At 37.0% G+C, this 22,700-nt stretch overlaps 2 protein-coding genes across 2 annotated transcripts in view; one reads left to right on the top strand and one right to left on the bottom strand.

Moving 5' to 3' along the window:
- The window catches only part of LOC143245226 (uncharacterized), a 63,127-nt gene extending 56,815 nt beyond the window's left edge, over positions 1 to 6,312 (bottom strand). The window contains exon 1 of the mRNA XM_076491343.1: positions 6,195 to 6,312. The gene's annotated coding sequence lies outside the window, so the exon portion shown is untranslated. The remainder of the gene's footprint in view (positions 1 to 6,194) is intronic.
- Positions 1 to 22,700, top strand: part of LOC143245228 (glycoprotein 3-alpha-L-fucosyltransferase A-like) — a 524,457-nt gene that overhangs the window by 123,239 nt on the left and 378,518 nt on the right. The gene's annotated exons all lie outside the window — the stretch shown is intronic.

Below are 22,700 nucleotides of genomic sequence, written 5' to 3'. Positions count from 1 at the left end.
GAAGGACTTTTGACACTGGAAAGTGTTGTGTGATATCCTTCCTGTTTACTCTTGATATATTTTCTTTTCTTTATCTCTTGTAACTATCATTCCAGACATTCATTGTCGATAATGGTTATAATGATATGTGTGTGTTCCTTCTTACTGGAATTTTCGGTGTTACTAATTTCCTCCATTCTGCAAACCAGGCACATCACGTGCCCGTCTTTACACTTTTGGACTGGTCTGATCTATATTGTTGAAGTACATCTGTAGCTTTTCTGAAAACGTGTATAGGTCATTAGTTACACGTCTTATAACAGTAACGTCTAGCAACAGAAGTTCGTTATCTTCTGCTATTCCCATTGTGAATTGTATCACTCTGACTGAACATAGCCTTTACTTGAAAATCATATCTTAACCCGACTGCTAACAGAGATAAGAAAATCAACCCATTCCTCAAGAAACATGAGAAGAATTCGGAATAGAAACAGTCAAACACATAACAGTACACTACGTACACAAACAATAAACATATAACTTGGAATAGAAACAGTCAAACACATAACAGTGCACCACGTACACAAACAATAAACATATAACTTGGAATAGAAACAGTCAAACACATAACAGTGCACTACGTACACAAACAATAAACATATGACTTGGAATAGAAACAGTCAAACACATAACAGTGCACCACGTACACAAACAATAAACATATAACTTGGAATAGAAACAGTCAAACACATAACAGTGCACTACGTACACAAACAATAAACATATAACTTGGAATAGAAACAGTCAAACACATAACAGTACACTACGTACACAAACAATAAACATATAACTTGGAATAGAAACAGTCAAACACATAACAGTGCACTACGTACACAAACAATAAACATATAACTTGAAATAGAAACAGTCAAACACATAACAGTACACTACGTACACAAACAATAAACATATAACTTGGAATAGAAACAGTCAAACACATAACAGTGCACTACGTACACAAACAATAAACATATGACTTGGAATAGAAACAGTCAAACACATAACAGTGCACCACGTACACAAACAATAAACATATAACTTGGAATAGAAACAGTCAAACACATAACAGTGCACTACGTACACAAACAATAAACATATAACTTGGAATAGAAACAGTCAAACACATAACAGTGCACTACGTACACAAACAATAAACATATAACTTGGAATAGAAACAGTCAAACACATAACAGTGCACTACGTACACAAACAATAAACATATGACTTGGAATAGAAACAGTCAAACACATAACAGTGCACTACGTACACAAACAATAAACATATAACTTGGAATTGAAAGAGTCAAACACATAACAGTGCACCACGTACACAAACAATAAACATATAACTTGGAATAGAAACAGTCAAACACATAACAGTGCACCACGTACACAAACAATAAACATATAACTTGGAATAGAAACAGTCAAACACATAACAGTGCACCACGTACACAAACAATAAACATATAACTTGGAATAGAAAGAGTCAAACACATAACAATGCACCACGTACACAAACAATAAACATATAACTTGGAATAGAAAGAGTCAAACACATAACAGTGCACCACGTACACAAACAATAAACATATAACTTGGAATAGAAAGAGTCAAACACATAACAGTGCACCACGTACACAAACAATAAACATATGACTTGGAATAGAAAGAGTCAAACACATAACAGTGCACTACGTACACAAACAATGAACATATGACTTGGAATAGAAAGAGTCAAACACATAACAGTGCACTACGTACACAAACAATAAACATATAACTTGGAATAGAAACAGATAAATAAGTAACAGTACATTACACATAACTAAAAAACATATAAAAGAACTTGGAATAGAAAGAGGCCAGCAAGTATCATTACACCAGGGTACTTATTAAATGATAACTACCGAGCCCGTATCTTTGCAGAATCAGCGCCATAAAACAGTGGAAATCACAACTTTAAACTTGTTTCATTAAAATCGTTGTCTGGTGATCTTCAACGTGATCTGAAGGAACCATTTATGTAGAAGTAAACAGAGAACAAACAGTTATTAATGATTTCTGTTCGAATTATTAATTAATAGGAATAAAACACGTTTTACTTTAAATTCACACGCAAGGCTACTTTATCTGGCCCATAATTAACTACCACTCCTGAACTAGATATCTTGTACATACATCATGTTGAAAACACAGACCAATTTGTAGAGATGTAAAACCGACTATAAGATATTCACATTGTATAATGTTACTTCGATGTAGCTAACTTATTATTTAATGTACCACCCCTACTACCACTACACACATTTCATCAGCTACTTGGAAATGATATAACTCAAGAAACGCACACCCAACTGACAGTCTCCGTGGTAGTAGAACTCACAAGTTTCTATATCAATGTAACTTATTTCAGGCACAAACCCCTATAATTAGTAATAAGTAACTTCTATGTGGAACATTTCGAAGGCATTGCACTCGAAACAGCTGCTCTAAGTTACAGGAGTTGTCACCTGTATAGTGACGACCCATCCTTTCATAATACGGTCGCACCCTACAGATAAGATTCAATAATTCACAAACCACCTGAAGTTTGATTATTCATTATTTGGAATTAAGCTAAAGCTACAAAGGGGCTATCTATGCACTGCCCACCACGGGTATCGAATCCCGGTTTTTAACTACATGAATTTGCAGACATACCGCTCTGCCACTGGGTAGCCCATCTGAATAGAAAACATTCAACGATACAGTTCTCTCTCTCTCTCTCTGTATGGGTATTTGGGTATTGATGTTTATCTACCCAGAAGGGTCAGGCTTCGTTAACCTCTTCCTCCGTCCTTGAAATTTTGGTTTTACAACTGTCAAGTGTATTTATATATGGTACACAAGGGCTAGGGTAACCCGCACTTACTCAGGCCCCTTTCAGGGCAATGTCCACGTACTAACTGTACATATACTTGCTGTAAATAAAACATATCTCTTATGGTTCCATAGATTATTTGCACTTTCATTAGTCAGGTATTAACTATAAAACGTTTACATAAAAAAATAAAGACAAAGCTCTCAATAGAAATTGATTTTGTTTTTTTTAATTTCGCACAAAACCTCACAAGAGCCATCTGCGCTAGCCATTTCTCACTTTGCAGTGTGAGAATAGAAGAAAGGCAGTTAGTTAGTCATCACCACTCAACGCCAATTCTTGGGCTATTCTTTTACCAATGAAAAGTGGGATTGACCGTCACTTTATAACACTTCCACGGCTGGAAGGGTAAGCATGTTTGGTGTGACGGGGATTCGAACCCTCGACTCTCAGATTTTGAGTCAAGCGCTCTAACCACTTGGCCATGCCGAGGCCGGGAGAGGTAGGAAATAACAGACTTTCATTCCTAGATGTAACGGTTACCAAAACTCATGTGCTAAAGACACTCGCAGGAAACACAGAGGTTCTTTCTTATAGATATATATAGACTATAAAACAAGACACATGAGTAATGTAAATATTAGTACTATAAACAGCTAATTGTCTGAAGAATGAGTAAGATTTGTTAGATGCCAACAAAAAGAAGAAAGAAAATCCAGTTTTTAGAATTCTTATAGACAATGGATGACCATGGTCGTATGGAATGCTGAAAAAACTTGGAAGAAGTCTCTCGAAGGGGCCTGTCTCTCGCAGGAAAAAAATAATTACAGCAGAACATAGCATAAATATAGAATTTTGTTTTGAGTATAAAGTTGGCCTCTATAATCCCTTTTTAGCGGGGCCCCCGGCCCAGGATTTGGGAGGCTTGCTCCACAGAACTGAAGCTATGTACACACCATTTTTTAAAAATAATACGTAATGCATAGAGGAATTTAAAACTAACTGAAATCCTTCTATTGATTAGTTGGCAGCTCATTTAATAAATGATTGGAGTTAATTTCCCATTGATGACAGTTCGTTTGTTTCCAATGGGCCCGATTGTACAACACGATTATGTTCCATTGTTCCACGGGTCTTACAAAGAATATACATATAAAAAAAACAACATAAAATGAGAAGAATATTGAGAAGCCTCAACACAGCAAAGTTACAGTTAATACATGCCAAGCCCTTTAAAGATCCAGCGAATTGAGGTAACACAATGTACATCATCCCTGAAGGATCTGGTATTTGAAAAATAAAAAACTCCAAAAAGATTTGATAGAATAAAGAAGCATAACAGTAAATCAGAACTCTACAATACAGATATATCTGTAATAGTCCATCATTCCAAAAAGGTCATAAAGTAATTTGGAATAATCCTAAAATAACGGACTATGAACCATACAGGAGAAAAAAGGAAATTAGCAGAAGGCCTCTGCATACACTTAAATGCTAAACACTTAGCCATCTGAACGTAGTGACCAGGCATGGCCAGGTAGTTAAGGCACTCGACTCGTAATCCGAGGTTCGCGAACTCGAATCTCCGTCACACCAAACATGCTCGCCCTTACAGCCCTGGTGGCGTTATTATGGTCGACCAATCCCACTATTCGTTGGTAAAAGAGCAGCCCAAGAGTTGGCAGTGGGTGGTGATGACTAGTTGACTTCTCTATAGTCTTACACTGTAAAGTTAGGGACGCCTAGCGCAGATAGCCCTCACCAATCCGAATGTAGTACTAAGTAAAACATGCACAACCCTCTGTAAAACCCTTGGTTGAGTTACGTGCTTAAAAGCCTAGGTGGATAGCATGCCGGACTCTTTATCAAGGACATTCATTTGTAGATTCAAACTAGCAATAACAACAAAATTATCCTCTCAAAATTTCATCAGTAAGATTAAAAATAAACCAGTTAGTGATAATTCAATAGTGAGAAATTAAAACTTAGACTGAGGTAATAATTTTGACTAGTAACTATGACATCAACGAAAATCTACGTTTGAACAAGTGTCTGATGTCGAACGTAACCGTAGAACTCTTAGCGACATTGGAGACATTTTGTTCCTACAATGCTAATGTCAAGCAACAACGAGAAAATACAGTAACAGAAATGTTGTCTACCTATTTATAACCATAGGATTCGGTGTTCTATCCCTACATTAGACACAACATAGATAGCAACTTCTTGCAATTTTTTGCTTACAAGTACAATATATCTATAAAGCAAAATGTAACCGATGTTATAAAACTTTTGGCATAAAACACTTCTCAAGTTTCATACTGTAGTTATGATCACTTATGCTTTTAGAAGTACATTATCATATCAGTTGGGTCCGGCATGGCCAAGCGTGTTAAGGCGTGCGACTCGTAATCTGAGGGTCTCGGATTCGCATCCCCTTCGCGCCAAACATGCTCGCCCTTTCAGCCGTGGATGTGTTGAAATGTTAGGGCAATCTCACTATTCGTTGGTAAAAGAGTAGCCCAAGAGTTGGCGGTGGGTGGTGATGACTAGCTGCCCTCCCTCTAGTCTTACACTGCTAAATTAGGGACGGCTAGCACAGATAGCCCTCGAGTAGCTTTGTGCGAAATTCAAAACAAACAAACAATCATATCAGTATGTTTGTTCACTCTCCAATAGCAACCATAGTATAGTTCCACTTATACTTAAATTAGAATGACCAATTACAAGGATTCAGATATAAATATTCCTATGCAGTAACGAGAAGAAATGAGGTCCAGCTCCCTAAAATGATGTTGGTTCTTCCAATAATAATGCTGTCCATTATCCTAGTTTTTTTTATTTATTTCAAATTTGGCCACATTATACGTATCAATTACCCCACCTCCCTACCTCTCAGTTTAAAAAATGCTGGAACAAAGTCAGGCAAAAAAAATTAGACTTTTATATACAACTGTGTCCAATCTATCTTAGAAATTGTTTTTGTCAAACAGACCTGTCTGGTGACTAGAAAGCAAATCTTGAGATGCAAACAGGTTGTAAAAAACAATACCTGTAAGGAAACGTCTCAAACACCCTCTTGTGGTCGTTTTATTATTCATTAGGACGCCGTTAAATAAATTTCTACTGTAATACTAATAATAATAGTGGAGTACCCGTAAGATGATCGACCAGTTTGAGAGCAAGGAACACAACTCTTCCGAAACTTATGTATATTTCTTAATAATAGTTATTGTACACACTTATACAAACCTCGTTTATTTCTAAGAGATAAAAGAGAATATGCTACTTACAATACAATTAATATGTTTTCAGTCTTTCGGCCATGCTAAAAATGTTTCGGTTCATATTAGCGTCTATCTACAGGTCAGTTTTTCACACAAAAGCAGCGCGTTACACTATGGTCGCGCGAGACACAGGAAGATAAAATATACGGGTGCGTGCAAATTATGTTAATCAATTGTGACGTAAATATTCACCATACTACTGATTGGCTAAAAGGCGAAACTCTAAGGTATTTGAAATAGTAACGATTGTTTATTTAAAACAAAACCGTTATTTTTTCAAACTAAATTCCTAGAATATTTCAGTCCTCGTAATGTACATGGTGGCCCGTAAGTCCCTACCCATCCATATATCTTATGTATCCAGTTTATCTGTGTGCTGTCCGTCATTCTCGCTGCATAAAATTATGCGACGCCATGTTCTGTGAGACATTTTCAAGTGTAAATGGGCTTATATCGGCCATATTTCTCTGAAAAAAAAGAAACAAATTTATAATACATGCGAAATTGAATATAACATAATAACATATGGATTGCTAGAGACTTACGGGCCACCCTGTAGTTTAATAGAATCATTTCACAGAATATATCGTTGTATTAACAGATAAAAGGTGTCGTTTTTTTTTGTCATTAAGCGCAAAGTTACTTAATGGATTATCTGCACACCACGGGTATCGAAAACAGAATTTTAGCAATGTAAACTGCGAGCCTCATTACTGAAACACTTAGAGGAGGAACATACACGAAATAAGTTAAAAGAACTAAGCCTTGTACGTCTACAAAATATGGAGAATAATGGTAACCTGCCATCAACTAATACAGTGTATTCTATATTTATATTTTCTTTACTTGTAACTGTTTGTTTTGTTTGTTTGTTTGTTTGAATTTCGCACAAAGCTACTCGAGGGCTATCTGTGCTAGCTGTCCCTAATTTAGGAGTGTAAGACTAGAGGGAAGGCAGCTAATCATCACCACCCACCGCTAACTCTTGGGCTACTCTTTTACCAACGAATAGTCGGATTGACCGTCACATTATAACGCCCCCAAGGCTGAAAGGGCTAGCATGTTTAACGCGACTGGGATGCGAACCCGCGACCCTCAGATTACGAGTCGCACGCCTTAACACGCTTGGCCATGCCGGTCCGTTTGTTTCATGGATTTCTTGGAAAGCTACTCGAGGGCTATCTGCTCTAGCCGTCCCTAATTTAGCAGAGTAAGATTAGAGGGAAGGCAGCTAGTCATCACCACCCACCGCCAACTCTTGGGCTATTCTTTTACCAACGAATAGTGGGATTGAGCGTCACATTATTGCGCCCTCACGGCTGAAGGGGCGAGCGTGTTTGGTGTGACGAGAATATGAACCCATATTTCGTAAAAGAAAAAAGAAAAATGTTCATAAACCTCTCGCTGCAGATTGCACGGGCCCGGCATGGCCAAGCGTGTTGAGGCGTGCGACTCGTAATCTGGGGGTCGCGGGTTCGCATCCAGGTCGCGCCAAACATGCTCGTCCTTTTAGCCGTGGGGGCGTTATAATGTAACGGTCAATCCCATTATTCGTTGGTAAAAGAGTAGTTCAAGAGTTAGCGGTGGGTGGTGATGACTAGCTGCCTTCCCTCCAGTCTTACACTGCTAAATTAGGGACGACTAGCGCAGATAGTCCTCGTGTAGCTTTGCGCGAAATTCTAAAACAAAACAAATCCCTCTAGTCTTACATTGCCAGTACAAATAGCCCTCATGTAGGTTTATGAAAAACTGAAAACACAAACTCTTGTCATTACCCTTTCCCATTTCAGTCGCTAACGTAAGCATGAATTGTTTCCAAATTTCGACACTTTATTTTACATAAAAGCTTGTCAAGAAGGGAGTTTTTATACTAGGATTCACTTAGCAGCGAGAGAAATTAATTTATAGTTTTTAATGAAAATAAGTTTGAATATTAATCGATTATTTACAAGAAATGTGGGTGAAAAAGTACTAGCCCCGCAGTGGCTCAGCAGTATGTCTGCGGACTTACAACGCTAAAAACCGGCTTTCGATACCCGCGGTGTGCAGAGCACAGATAGCCCATTGTGTAGCTTTGTGCTTAATCCAAAACAACAACAAAAGTACTGTGATAATACATTTGATGTGTTTAGAAAGTAGCTGTGATCAGTAAATGCTGGGTCAAGGTTCGATCCTGGGAAGATACATTCTTTTGGTAAAGGAGATACTGCTCATGATTGGTTTCGTTTTCCCGAAGATCATTTATTTTTATTATGTCTGTTTAAGTCAGCAAAATACGAAATGTATGTTGAAGGATTGAAATGTTGTACGTTTTGGTTTCCCGGCAATTTGTATAATACGTATGAAGAATTTAAATGACGCTTTTAGAATCTTTATAAAGTTGTTGCTTGTCAAGACGCCCGATAGCACAAAGTTGTGGTATCCATCGAGTTTAAAATATGTAAATCAGTGACAGCTCGGCATGGCTAGGTGGTTAGGGTCCTTGGCACGTAAACTGAGAGTTGCGGGTTCGAATCTCTGCTTCCCTACCTTTGGACATGAGGGTGTTTTGTAAGTAACGGTCAATCCCACTATTCGTTGGTAAAAGAGTAGTCCAAGAGTTGGCGGTGGGTTGTGATGACTAGCTGCCTTTCCTCTAGTCTTACACTGCTAAATTAGGGACGGTTGGCACAGATAGCCCTCGTGTAGATTTGTGCGAAATTCAAAAAAACAAACAAACGTTATTTAAAATATAGAAAGTTCTATACAACGTTATTTTTAAATTATCATCCATATTGTCATGGTAAATAAATAATAATAATAATCACGTAATTTCTGAACGAGGACTTAGTATATCCATCCATATTACAGAGTAAAAACGCGCAACAAACCATTTGATATTATAAGACGCGGTTCGTTACATCTACCAATATATAGCTGTTCATTATATAAAAAATTCCCTTAGAGTAATATGAAATAGGTCACACGAAAACGAGTAATCAGAAAATGCTGTATAAACAGTTTATAAATAAAAGTTCCAGCTAAGCTTGTTATGATCCTGCACGAAAGATATGTGTTGGTTTGAGAGCATAAACGTTGTCCGTCTATTGTTTATTTAGCCAAATTTAAGCAATGAATCTAAAACCCGCTACTGACAGCCTTACGAATACATATCAGGTGGTTAAAACACGCGAATCTTGATCCGAGGGTCGCGGGTTCGAATCCCCGTCACACCAAACATGCTCGCTCTTTCAGGCGTGGGGGCATTATAATGTGACGGTCAACCCCATTATTCGTTAGTGAAAGAGTAGCTCAAGAGTTGGCGGTGGGCGGTGATGACTAGCTACCTTCCTTCTAGTCTTACACTGCTAAGTTAGGGACGGCTGGCGTAGATAGCCCTCGAGTAGCTTTGCGCGAAATTCAAGACAAACTGATACAAAACTGTTTTTTTTTTATATAAGGTGAAAAGATAAAACATTCGTTGATAACATAAGGTACACCAAAAATCTAAATAGTAGAGAAAGAATTTACAGTTGAGTTGATCTTTAACCAAATAGTCAACAGCTTTAATGTTAAAGTATATGTTACAAAGTTCATTTATTCTAGAATACAGTTCCTGATTTAGTTTCATTCACAGTGTATCGCCAGTTACAGCTGGAAAAGATAAGCATTTTGAAGTTGAAAGTGGTCAAAAACTAGATTTGGAATGAGCCAGCTTTTTAAAAGAGACGCATTAGACAAAAAAAGAAAAAAAAAAATGATGCCTATTAATGGGTATGGACCAACTGTCCTTTGTGCAATCTCCGTATCTGAACGTTAAAAATTCAGGATAACATCCTTGAAGGATATGGTCTAATTTTTCAGTCAGTGCAACTTAGTGTTATAGGTTTCTTTATTCTATTATAGATCAAAGTTTTTAATGCTCACTCTGATCTGTGTAGTGTCTGTCTGTTTGTTTGTTTTGAATTTCGCGTAAAGCTACTCGAGGGCTATCTGCGCTAGCTGTCCCTAATTTAGCAGTGTAAGACTAGAAGGAAGGCAGCTAGTCATCCCTACCCTCCGCCAACTCTTGGGCTACTCTTTTACCAACGAATAGTGGGATTGCCCGTCACGTTATAACGCCCTCACGGCTGAAAGGGCGAGCATGTTTGGTGCGACGGGGATTCGAACTCGCGACCCTCGGATTACGAGTCGAATGCCTTAACACGCTTGGCCATGCCGGGCCAACTATGTAGTGTCCAATTTAAGAAAGTTCATAACAATCATGGCAATACGATATCGGCCATTATTCTGAGTGAGAACGAAATACGATTGGGTAGAAACCATGAAGGATCATGCAACTTAGTTCAATCCCTTTTTAATATTTTTTCAATCATTAAAACTACTTCTTTAAAACAAAATTCAAGAAAAATAATAGATTTGTATATCCATTCTTTCTATATCTCCAAAGGCCTGGCATGGCGAAGCGCATTAAGGCGTGCGCCTTAGTGCAAAGTTTGAACAATTTTAAAATACTGTTTCCAGTATCAACTCTCCAGAATTTTGCTATATATCTTTGACTTTGCAGTCCACAAGCTTATAATGTTTATTAGGGCTATGCCAACCCTATTATGGTTAAACTTCGGCTAATCTTAATTTGTAAGAAGGGCCTAAATGAATAACTTATCCTAATCACTGAAATCTAGCTACGACCAAAATACTTTCTTTTTACTTAACAATTTCGTAAATGCATTTGATTTGGATAAGGTGTTCTGTTTTGTGTGAAAGCTTAATTATTAGATATTGATAAAAGGGTTGTAATAGAACACTGTTTCTTCAAACGGGTGGTTAGGGCGCTTGACTTGACTGAGGGTTACGGGATCGAATTCTTGTTACACCAAACGTGCACCCCTTTCAGATAAGGGAAATTAACATGTGACGGTCAATCTCACTATTCGTTGGTTAAAGAGTAGCCCAAGAGTTAGCGGTGGGTAGAGGTAACTATATGTTTTTTATCTAGTCTCTCACTGCTAAATTAGGAACAACTAGCACAGATAGCCCTCGTGTAGTTTTGTGAGAAATTCATAACAAATCAAACTAATCTTCAAATGAGGAAACAAGGACTCATCTCTTTTTCATACTGCTATTGAGAGAATTAATACCATTATATTGGTCCGTTTTCAAGTTACCCCCCGGTAATATGAAATCGTTTTCAGAGTACCGGGGGAGTAACATGAAATCGATTTCAAATTACCCCCGTTCTCAAGTTACCTCCCAGTAATATGAAATCGTTTTCAGAGTACCGGGGGAGTAACATGAAATCGATTTTAAGTTACCCCACTTGATTTCAAATTACTCCCCCCCCCTCTTTAAGGCCAAAATGACAAACATAATGATTGTTTTTAATATTTGTAGTCCATGTCGAGTACGTATCTAAGTACATGATAATAAGCAAAAGGCAAAAAACAGACGGGGTTTACATAAAATAAAGAGTTCATATGTGAAGTATTTGGGGGGGGGGTAGGTGACAATACGTTTTTTTCAAAATAAATAACAAAGTCTTTTTCGTGAGCAGCGATTTTATTTGGTCAAATCTTACACTGACACTTTTTACACCATTGAACACTGAACACAATGATAACATTGTTCATAACATTGCAGGTTCAAAACCAGTCTATCGGGAAGGGGTAGTTTGAAATCAAAGGGGGTAAGATGAAATCGATTTCATACTACCCCCGGGGGTAACCTGAAATCGATTTTGTCCTACCTCCCGGTAATATGAAAACGAACTCAAATTACCGGGGAGTAACATTTGAAATCGGTACACCGGCATGGCCAAGCGCGTTAAAGCGTTCGACTCGAAATCCGAGGATCGCGGGTTCGAATCCCGGTTGCACCAAACATGCTCGCCTTTTCAGCCGTGAGGGCGTTATAATGTGACGGTCAATCCCGTTATTCGTTGGTAAAAGAGTAGCCCAAGAGTTGGCGGTAGGTGGTAATGACTAGCTGCCTTCCCTCTCGTCTTACACTGCTAGATTAGGGACTAGCGCAGATAGCCCTCGAGTAGCTTTGCGCGAAATTCAAAACAAACAAACAAACAATACCATTATAAGGAGTATCAAATTTAAAGAAGACAAATTACCTATAATACTAAAGGACAAGCCCAAAAAGACAGCAGTTTTCAGATACATTGTAACAGAAATTGTGAAATACGACATCAGCACCCATAAGCAGACCACAAAAACGACAAGACACAGAACGAGCTCGTTCTTCTAGTGAGACCCCGACCATTAAACGATTCTGCAGATCTAAAAGTCTATCACATACCTTCAGACAACATTACTTATTTTGTGGAGAAATGTGTCAAATGTAACCCAACAAAAAGAATTCAAGACGTTGGCGCCAGCCTAGTCTTTTTCGAATACCTGAGTCTTGCAGCTTTGAGGACCCCATTTTGGACATGTGAACTAAATGTGGAGATGGATGAGCAGCTAGTGTTCAGATAAGGTTGCTGGGTGCTATAACTAGTCTACATGCAGCAGGTACAAGGTACCACAGGCATTAATCGAAAAACAAACAAACAAACTGTCAAAAGTCTGATGTCCCAGAAACAGTTTCGTGTGTTCTATTCAACCTCACTTTCTCTTCTGGCAGAAAAAACTGATGAATAAAAGCCTAAGTGACCTCTGATCTTGAAATTCTCTTAAGAATACAAGGGGTCAGGTAGCTGTTAAGTTTAAAGTGACTTTAGGAGGTGTTAAAATTAAGCAGGCTTTTAACATTTCTAATTATTATATAGTTATCCGTTTTGTATAAAGTTCTTCTTGATCTCTAATCAATATGATGGCCAGAATTTCTCACATGAAGAAAAATGACGTTGTTTTGGTTTCCATATTTTATGTCTTTATTATCTTCAGAAACTCTTGTGTCAACACTTCTCCCAGCTTTACCTGCTTGACCTTTCTCACAGGACTGGCATGGTATGATATAAACGCCTTGTTTTTTTATCTTAATGTGTTTTTCTGTTTGAAGTTAGATTGATTTTAATAGTGTTCGGGTATTTGTACATAATTTCAAAGTTATTCTTCCGTGATGTTTTGTCAAGGGATTCTATGTTAGGGTTTTAGCCAATATAAAATGTTTTCACATTTTCATTGGTTGATCTTTATTTATCTTCATGGAATGAGGTTCTTCTTGCTTTGATATGATCAGGTGTGTGTGTGTGTGTGTTTTCCTTTTAGCAAAGCAACATTAGACTATTTGCTGAGTCCACCAAGGGGAATCGAACCCCTGATTTTAATGTTGTAAATCCATAGACCTACCGCTGTATTAGCGGGGAATTTGAGGAGGGCTATTGAAATGTTATGAAAAATGTAGATTTTGAAAATAGAAAAGATAATTTTAATTTCATGTTCACGCGTTGTCGGGTTGTGTTTCCTATATACTCTGAGGACAAATTAAAAAATAATAGATGTATTGAAATATTTATGGTGACAAGAAAAGAAGTGAACATAACTTGAAGAATGTGTTGGTTTGTGACATACTGGGAGATCCAATTCTGTATTGTTGTTTTTTTATAGTTATCAAAACATCTATGAAAGGAAGTTGGTCATCCACCTTCCATTCAACTTTAAAATTGGTAGTTAGGTGAAGTGGGATAAAGCTGTTGAAAACATTTTGAAAATCACTCCTGTTCTTTGTTCATACAGAAAATATATCACCAAGATATCAGATCCGCGAGACCTTTGAAAGGTTTATATTTATGTAAGAAACTAATTTGCTTTCAACATATTCCAAGAAAATATTGCATAGTATTGGAGACTTTGGATTTCCCATGGTATTTCCGTATGTTTCTCTAACATTCACTTGGCAAGATATGGCCTGTTGCATCTTCGATCTGTAGAGTGACCACACCTGAGATATTTGCAAGCTTTTTAAAGGAGGCAAACATATCGTGCATTACAAACTTGTGGAATAACATATTGTCAGAAGTGTTCACCAAAATAGCCTTCATGTAATATGAGAGTTGGTAGGCATCATGTTAACTAAAAAACTATGAACTGATGGGCACTCAACTTGCACATGTGGAACTATATGGTAGTGAACCTATTAGAAATTAGAAGTTTATATTCAGTGTGATAAGATGATAATTCATAGGGAAGAAATGTGAACACACTTTGTATCTGACAACAATAATAGATAACAAATCATACAAAGTTGCAAACATGCATTCATCCTCTTCAAACAGAAGAGCATCCTGCTGAATGCAAACATTGCCATTAGACAAAGAAGGCCTGATGATATGACAGTTAACCAAGCTATTGCATTTGGCAAGCAGCATGTGGCAGAGTATGAGGCATGCATACCTGTAAACGATCCTTGAAAACCAAAAAGATAAGAGAAAGTGTCAAGACTAGTCCTGAAATATCTTGCACATTGAACTTACGTACGCCACAGTGATGGGCTTGGCAGGTTCATGTAACATTGAAAACTGAACAACATTGTAGGTATAATCTGGCACATGTCCTAACATCAACATTTGACAACACTGGGCAAATTAGAAACACCAAAAATAAGTCAACCTTGATAAAAAACTACAGGATGAGCTGTCAAATTGCACTGTGCCTTCACTAAACACTTTCATTATAGATGGTTGTGCTTTCATGTGGGTAATACAATGGACATCTACTGGCACAGTACAAGACAACGTCAGTGGTTTTACTGCGTGTATTAACAAGGTTATCCCAGTCAGATGTGAATCTTATTATTTACTATTATTATTATTTTAGAATCAAAAGCCATTACGAAATAATGTCAAATAGATCAACAAGCCTAACAACATATATTAGAGTGTAATTCTCTAATCCTAAATCAACAAGTAATGCTCAGTTTGGAGTTTGCATATAGGAATAGACGAACTTCATGAATTTCGTAAAACTTAAGATTTGCACAATTTACATTGTAAACATTTGTTACAATGTGTGTTACCTAGATTGTTAAAATAATTTAATAGCAGATCATACAATAGAGCCTTAGGAGATATATAACACCATATACACTGGTGGCCAAAATCTTAAGGCCAATGAACATAAAGAAAAAATATGCATTTTGCGTTGTTAGACTCAACCACTTATTTGAGTAGAGCTTCGAAAGATGAAAATAAGAAAAGGGAAAATAAAAATAAAAAACGTTTTTAGCATTTAATAGGGAAAATGTGAACACTATGAAATTAGCCTAAATACTAGCTGGTCAAAAGTTTAAGACCATACCAAAAAGAAGTCCTAAACAAGGTAGGAAATGCTGAACAAGAGGTCTCAGTAGTGAGTTGCACGCCCGTCATTGCGAATAACTACAAACATTCGCTTTAGCATGGTCGATATAAGCGTTTGCAGAAGGCTGGCTGGAATGTTATTTCAAGTTGTGAAGATGGCTTCACGAAAATTATGCATTGTTTGGAATTGACGTACATTTCTATAGACTTCCCTTGCCATCCACCCCAAACATTTTCAATGGGGTTCAGTTCGAGCGAACACGCTGGATATCCAAAAAGAATCACGTTATTCGCCATGAAAAAGTCCTTTGTCCTGCGGGCATTGTGGATTGCAGCGTTGTCCTGATGAAAGATCCAGTCATTTCCACACAAGCGAGGGCCTTCAGTCAATAAGGATGCTCTCTCCAGCATGTCAATGCAACCAGCTACTGTTTGACGCCCCTGTATAACCTGAAGCTCCATTGTTCCATGGAAGGAAAAAGCACCCCATATCATGATGGAACCTCCTCCACTGTGTCGTGTAGAAAATGTCTCCGGTGGGATATCCTTATCGTGCCAGTAACGTTGGAAGCCATCTGGACCATCCAGGTTAAATTTTTTTTCTCATCAGAGAACAAAACCTTCTTCCACATTTCTACATCCCATGTTTGGTGCTTTTCAGCAAAGTTTAACCGAGCTGTTTCGTGGCGTGGCCTGTGAAGACATTTACGGTTTTTAAAACCTTTCTCTCGTAGATACCGTCTTATTTTTCTTGAGCTGCATTCTGCGTTCGTAAGGGTTTTAATCTGGTTCGACGATTGGCTGGTGTCTTGCCGGACAACCCGTCGAATCCTCCTGCTCAACGCCGGCGAAATTTTCTTGGGCCGATCACTTGAAATTCTCGTTTCTTATCCATCAGGGTCTTTTAAGAAATTTGAAACAGCAGTTTTACTACTCCCAATCTCACCAGCGATGACACGTTGAGAGAGACCTCGCTCTTGCAGCTCCACAATTTTGCCACGTTCAAACTCTGTCAACTTTTTAGCCTTTGCCATGTTTATACCCAATTTAACACAGGAGATGTCAGTGGGAGGTGTTGACAAAGCTAATGCCCCCACGACTAAAATGGTAGGCATGTTTGGTGCGACGGGGATTCGAATCTGCGACCCTCAGATTACGAATCGAACTCCTTAACCCACCTAGCCATGCCGGGCCATCTTCAAGGAGAAGATCCAAACATTATGCTGATCACCAATTGTCCAGTCCCCAGCCCTGTCAAAATTATCTGAAAGGTCAGGGGTAACAACGTGCAAGAGAAGTGACTGAGAAACACCTTTCAGTTGCAGGAAATCTTAAAATTTTTATGGTATCATTAGTTCACATATTACAATATTTACTTTTTTGTTTCCAAAACTAACAAAAAGTATAAAATGAACTTTTTACTTTACCTGCATTACATTGTGTGTAGGCATACGGAATTTCCACCATTTCTTAAAGCTGAAAAATAGACTAATCCTAAGGCAACTTTTAGTCACAGAACATTGAAAGACAACAACAACACTTAAATTAGAGCCTGCGTTGTCGATATCCGAGACACGCTGCAGCTCCTTGTGGCACAGAGGAATATCTGCACACTTACAACACCAGAAACCGGGTTTCGATACCCATGGTGGGCAGAGAACAGACAGCCTATTTTGTAGCTTTGTGCTTAACTACAAATAAACAGACATTCTACAGACCAGTATAAATTAATTCAAAGACCAGTACCTATCGGTGTACCGGCAACACTGGTCTGTACGTTTCATCTGATACTTTTACTGAAAAACTGTTTGTTTGTTTGTTTGTTTTTGAATTTCGCACAAAGCTACTCGAGGGCTATCTGCGCTAGCCGTCCCTAATTTAGGAGTGTAAGACTAGAGGGAAGGCAGCTAGTCATCACCACCCACCGCCAACTCTTGGGCTACTCTTTTACCAACGAATAGTGGGATTGACCGTCACATTATAACGCCCCCACGGCTGAAAGGGCGAGCATGTTTGGCGCGACCGGAATGCGAACCCGCGACCCTCAGATTACGAGTCGCACGCCTTAACACGCTTGGCCATGCCGGGCCACCACTGAAGAACTAATGTAGTCTGTTCTATTCCAATAATTTTTAGAACTTTTAGCTTTTAACGCATGCTATCTATTTTTTTTTTCTACCATATTATAGTTGTGAAATTAAAATTTTATTCCGTATATTCAAAACAGCTATTATTGCAAAACATAATGACTACATTATTTACATATAACACTTTGGCTATCAGTCTTGAGCTGTCACACTCTTAGAAGTTAACTGAGAAATGTAGTGACACCATTAAAGGATAAAGGTTCTGATCAAAATGTCTTAAACCTGGGACTTTCAGCTCAAACTGTAAGGTTGAGACACATGCCGTTAATTGGCACAAAAAGGCCCGGCAAGGCCAAGCGTGTTAAGGCGTGCGACTCGTAATCTGAGGGTCGCGGGTTCGCATCCCGGTCGCACCAAACATGCTCGCCTTTTCAGCCATGGTGGCGTTATAATGAAACGGTCAGTCCCACTATTCGTTGGTAAAAGAGTAGCCCAAGAGTTGGCGGTGGGTGGTGATGACTATCTGCCCTACCTCTAGTCTTACACTGCTAAATTAAAGACGGCTAGCACAGATAGCCCTCGAGTAGCTTTGTGCGAAATTTCAAAAACAAAACAAAAACAAACATTGGCACAAAAAATAAACTAATATACTTCCATCCTGTGGTGACACACTCATTGAGAATACCACATATCCTTACCCATTAATCTTCCTATAAGTTATAATTCACAGTTGTAACTTCCAGTTCTAAAGTAGCAATAAGCATAAAAAAATAACACAAAAGCAGGCTGATAAACATGGTTTGTTTCATCACTCATTAAGCCTGAACGGATATGGATTGGAGTAACCTCTATAAAATTTTGCAATAACTTGAGTATGACAAACTCTGCCAGACATTAACAAAAAACACAACTTGTCAGGACAGATTTCACTCTGACTATCATTACAGAACAAGATTTGTGCTGAGCAAATGAGTCCAATTTTTCGGGACTTTTAATAGTCTCAAAAGTAACCGAGTGCACACAGCTGTTCGGAAGCTAAGAATGTGTAGTTTAATATAATCCATCTATTGTAATTTGTTTCCTCTGATCTTGTATTATTTTTAGTAAAGTACATTTCAACTCCAATAACGTACATATACATATATGTGAAGAACCAGGACCAAAGTGTGATGAGGCTACACTTAAAGCCAGTTACTGTTCTCACACAACTATAAATATTTATGTGTATGAAACATGATAAATTTCATTTCAAACCATGTCACAGGTATTTTGTATTTATCACAGAAATGTGAACAAAGATAATTAATTTTTAATTGTAGCTTAAAATAACTTAGATTTGTAGTTTAAACAAGTAGCCATGATTTTAACTTCGTATTTTACATATTTTTTGGAGAAGGTGTTTCAAAATTATATACAGACTAAAGAACAAATTTATCTAGTATGGAAGACTTGGAGGATAGTGTAAATCTTAAATTACATCACACGTGTACTATAGCAAGATGGGTTGACTTGTGTAATGTCTACAATATTCTATATTTCTTGTTATAGTGGGCTTTAATTGTTATTTGAAAAACAGGAAGTCCATAAATTTTGTTATATAAAAATTGTCTCAGGATTGTCAAGGCCCAGTCACTAGCATCCCAGACTCTGAATCTGAGGTTTCCTGATACGTTTCCCGCTAGTCCGAAAAAACTAAACACTTCATAATTTGAGTCTGTAGGTCTGTTATAAGGGTAACATACAGTAACAATCCCACTGTTAAATAAAAGATACTAACCTTTATTGTGCCAGAAAGATATTGACTGCCTAATGAATCTTAGATCAACTTGAAATTGTATGTTTATTATTAGTTTTTCCAAATTGTAATATGTGTTTTTTTGTTTAATACTAGGCAGAGTTATGGTGTCAATATAGAGCTTCAAGTTAGATGAACAAATGCATGAAAGTAGAATACTTTAGATTTTAAAAATACGTTTTAGATCATTCCATCAAGCAAGCACCACAGTCACCACTTGAAAGATTGTTAAATAACTGGCTCAAACTCAATGCTTAAAGTGGCAAGCTTATTTAATACTGTTAGTGTGACATTTATTTTTTTACAAATTATGAAAATATTTGGATAATGCTGTCTATAGGTCAATAAGTTTGATAATATGAGGGTAGATTAAGCATTTAAAATACATAATACTGTTAGGTACCAACAGTTATTATTTTTGCAATTTACTGTATGAATAGTTATTATTTATGCTATTTATTACACCACTAGTTATTATTTTTGCTATTTACTTTATTAATAGTTATTATTCTTGCTGTTTATTGTATGAATAATTATTTTTTGATGTTTAATACACCACTAGTTGTTATTTTTGCTCTTTACTTTATTAATAGTTATTATTTTTACTATTTACTGTATGAATAATTATTATGTTTGCTATTTACTGTATGAATAGTTATTATTTTTACTATTTACTGTATGAATAGTTATTATTTTTACTATTTACTGTATGATTAGTTATTATTTATGCTATTTACTGTATGAATAGTTATTATTTATGCTATTTACTGTACCAATAGTTTTTTGAGGACACTGCAGAGATGTTCCTACATGAGAAAGACAGATATGTAACAAAGTTTTTTAATAACCTTTAATGGTTACTGTTGAACTTCATGTATCTAAAAGTGTATCATTATTCTTAACATAATAAACAAACTTAGTTTAACAACAGGGTGAAAAAGGCACCAAGTTAAAACCAAAAGGTTATGTTGAAATATCAGGTTGTCTGAATAAGTTAGGAACATATGGATACTAAAAATACGTTTTAAAAACTTATTTGGTTATGATTTTGAGAAGTAACAACGGAATGTTAACATTGCTTTAATACTAACATCGTTGTTTATAATAAATGAAAAACATTATGACTTAGAAATTGGAAGAGAATAAAACAGTCAACAAAGGTGAAACAGACAGTGATGTTTCTGTAAACAAATAGAAATAGTAGTCAAACGTTAGAAGCTTTGAGAAAGTCTCATGTGTATATATATATATGTATAATCATGTTTTGCTTGGCATGGCCAAGCACGTAAGGCGTGCGACTCGTAATCCGAGGATCGCGATTTCGCGTCCGCGTCGCGCTAAACATGCTCGCCCTCCCAGCCGTGGGGGCGTTATAATGTGACGGTCAATCCCACTATTCGTTGGTACAAGAGTAGCCCAAGAGTTGGCGGTGGGTGGTGATGACTAGCTGTCTTCCTTCTAGTCTTACACTGCTAAATTAGGGACGGCTAGCACAGATAGCCCTCGTGTAGCTTTGCTTGAGATTCCAAAAACAAACATTCCCTCTCTGTGTTCAAGTGATGCACATTTATTGTATATTAAACAACTCTTTCTACATACTTTAATTGAACTTCATTACTTACGTCAGCATTATCCATATATCTAAAGTCATTCCTTTAATTAATTAATTTTATTATATAATAATTTTTAGTTTTGAATTAAAGTGTATACATCACATTAATGAAATTGTGGGAATCACACAATAAATTATGATAGATTATTTTGTCACTCTATAAAATAAAAAATAAAAAATAGGGGCCTGGCATGGCCTAGCGCGTTAAGGCGTCCCCTTCGTAATCTGAGGGTCGCGGGATCGCGCACGAGTCGCGCCAAAACATGCTCGCCCTCCCAGCCGTGGGGGCGTTATAATTTTACGGTCAATCCCACTATTTGTTGGTAAAAGAGTAGCCCAAGAGTTGGCGGTGGGTGTTGATGACTAGCTGCCTTCCCTCTAGTCTTACACTGCTAAATTAGGGACGGCTAGCACAGATAGCCCTGGAGTAGGTTTGTGCGAAATTCCAAAAACAAAACAAAAACAAACATTGGCACAAAAAATAAACTAATATACTTCCATCCTGTGGTGACACACTCATTGAGAATACCACATATCCTTACCCATTAATCTTCCTATAAGTTATAATTCACAGTTGTAACTTCCAGTTCTAAAGTAGCAATAAGCATAAAAAAATAACACAAAAGCAGGCTGATAAACATGGTTTTTTTCATCACTCATTAAGCCTGAACGGATATGGATTGGAGTAACCTCTATAAAATTTTGCAATAACTTGAGTATGACAAACTCTGCCAGACATTAACAAAAAACACAACTTGTCAGGACAGATTTCACTCTGACTATCATTACAGAACAAGATTTGTGCTGAGCAAATGAGTCCAATTTTTCGGGACTTTTAATAGTCTCAAAAGTAACCGATTGCACACAGCTGTTCGGAAGCTAAGAATGTGTAGTTTAATATAATCCATCTATTGTAATTTGTTTCCTCTGATCTTGTATTATTTTTAGTAAAGTACACTTCAACTCCAATAACGTACATATACATATATGTGAAGAACCAGGACCAAAGTGTGATGAGGCTACACTTAAAGCCAGTTACTGTTCTCACACAACTATAAATATTTATGTGTATGAAACATGATAAATTTCATTTCAAACCATGTCACAGGTATTTTGTATTTATCACAGAAATGTGAACAAAGATAATTAATTTTTAATTTTAGCTTAAAATAACTTAGATTTGTAGTTTAAACAAGTAGCCATGATTTTAACTTCGTATTTTACATATTTTTTGGAGAAGGTGTTTCAAAATTATATACAGACTAAAGAACAAATTTATCTAGTGTGGAAGACTTGGAGGATAGTGTAAATCTTAAATTACATCACACGTGTACTATAGCAAGATGGGTTGACTTGTGTAATGTCTACAATATTCTATATTTCTTGTTATAGTGGGCTTTAATTGTTATTTGAAAAACAGGAAGTCCATAAATTTTGTTATATAAAAATTGTCTCAGGATTGTCAAGGCCCAGTCACTAGCATCCCAGACTCTGAATCTGAGGTTTCCTGATACGTTTCCCGCTAATCCGAAAAAACTAAACACTTCATAATTTGAGTCTGTAGGTCTGTTATAAGGGTAACATGCAGTAACAATCCCACTGTTAAATAAAAGATACTAACCGTTATTGTGCCAGAAAGATATTGACTGCCTAATGAATCTTAGATCAACTTGAAATTGTATGTTTATTATTAGTTTTTCCAAATTGTAATGTGTGTTTTTTTGTTTAATACTAGGCAGAGTTATGGTGTCAATATAGAGCTTCAAGTTAGATGAACAAATGCATGAAA

This window comes from Tachypleus tridentatus, chromosome 2, assembly GCF_004210375.1.
Source record: "Tachypleus tridentatus isolate NWPU-2018 chromosome 2, ASM421037v1, whole genome shotgun sequence".
In the NCBI taxonomy this organism is placed as follows: Eukaryota; Metazoa; Arthropoda; class Merostomata; order Xiphosura; family Limulidae; genus Tachypleus; species Tachypleus tridentatus.
This window is presented reverse-complemented; position numbering and strand designations above follow the sequence as displayed.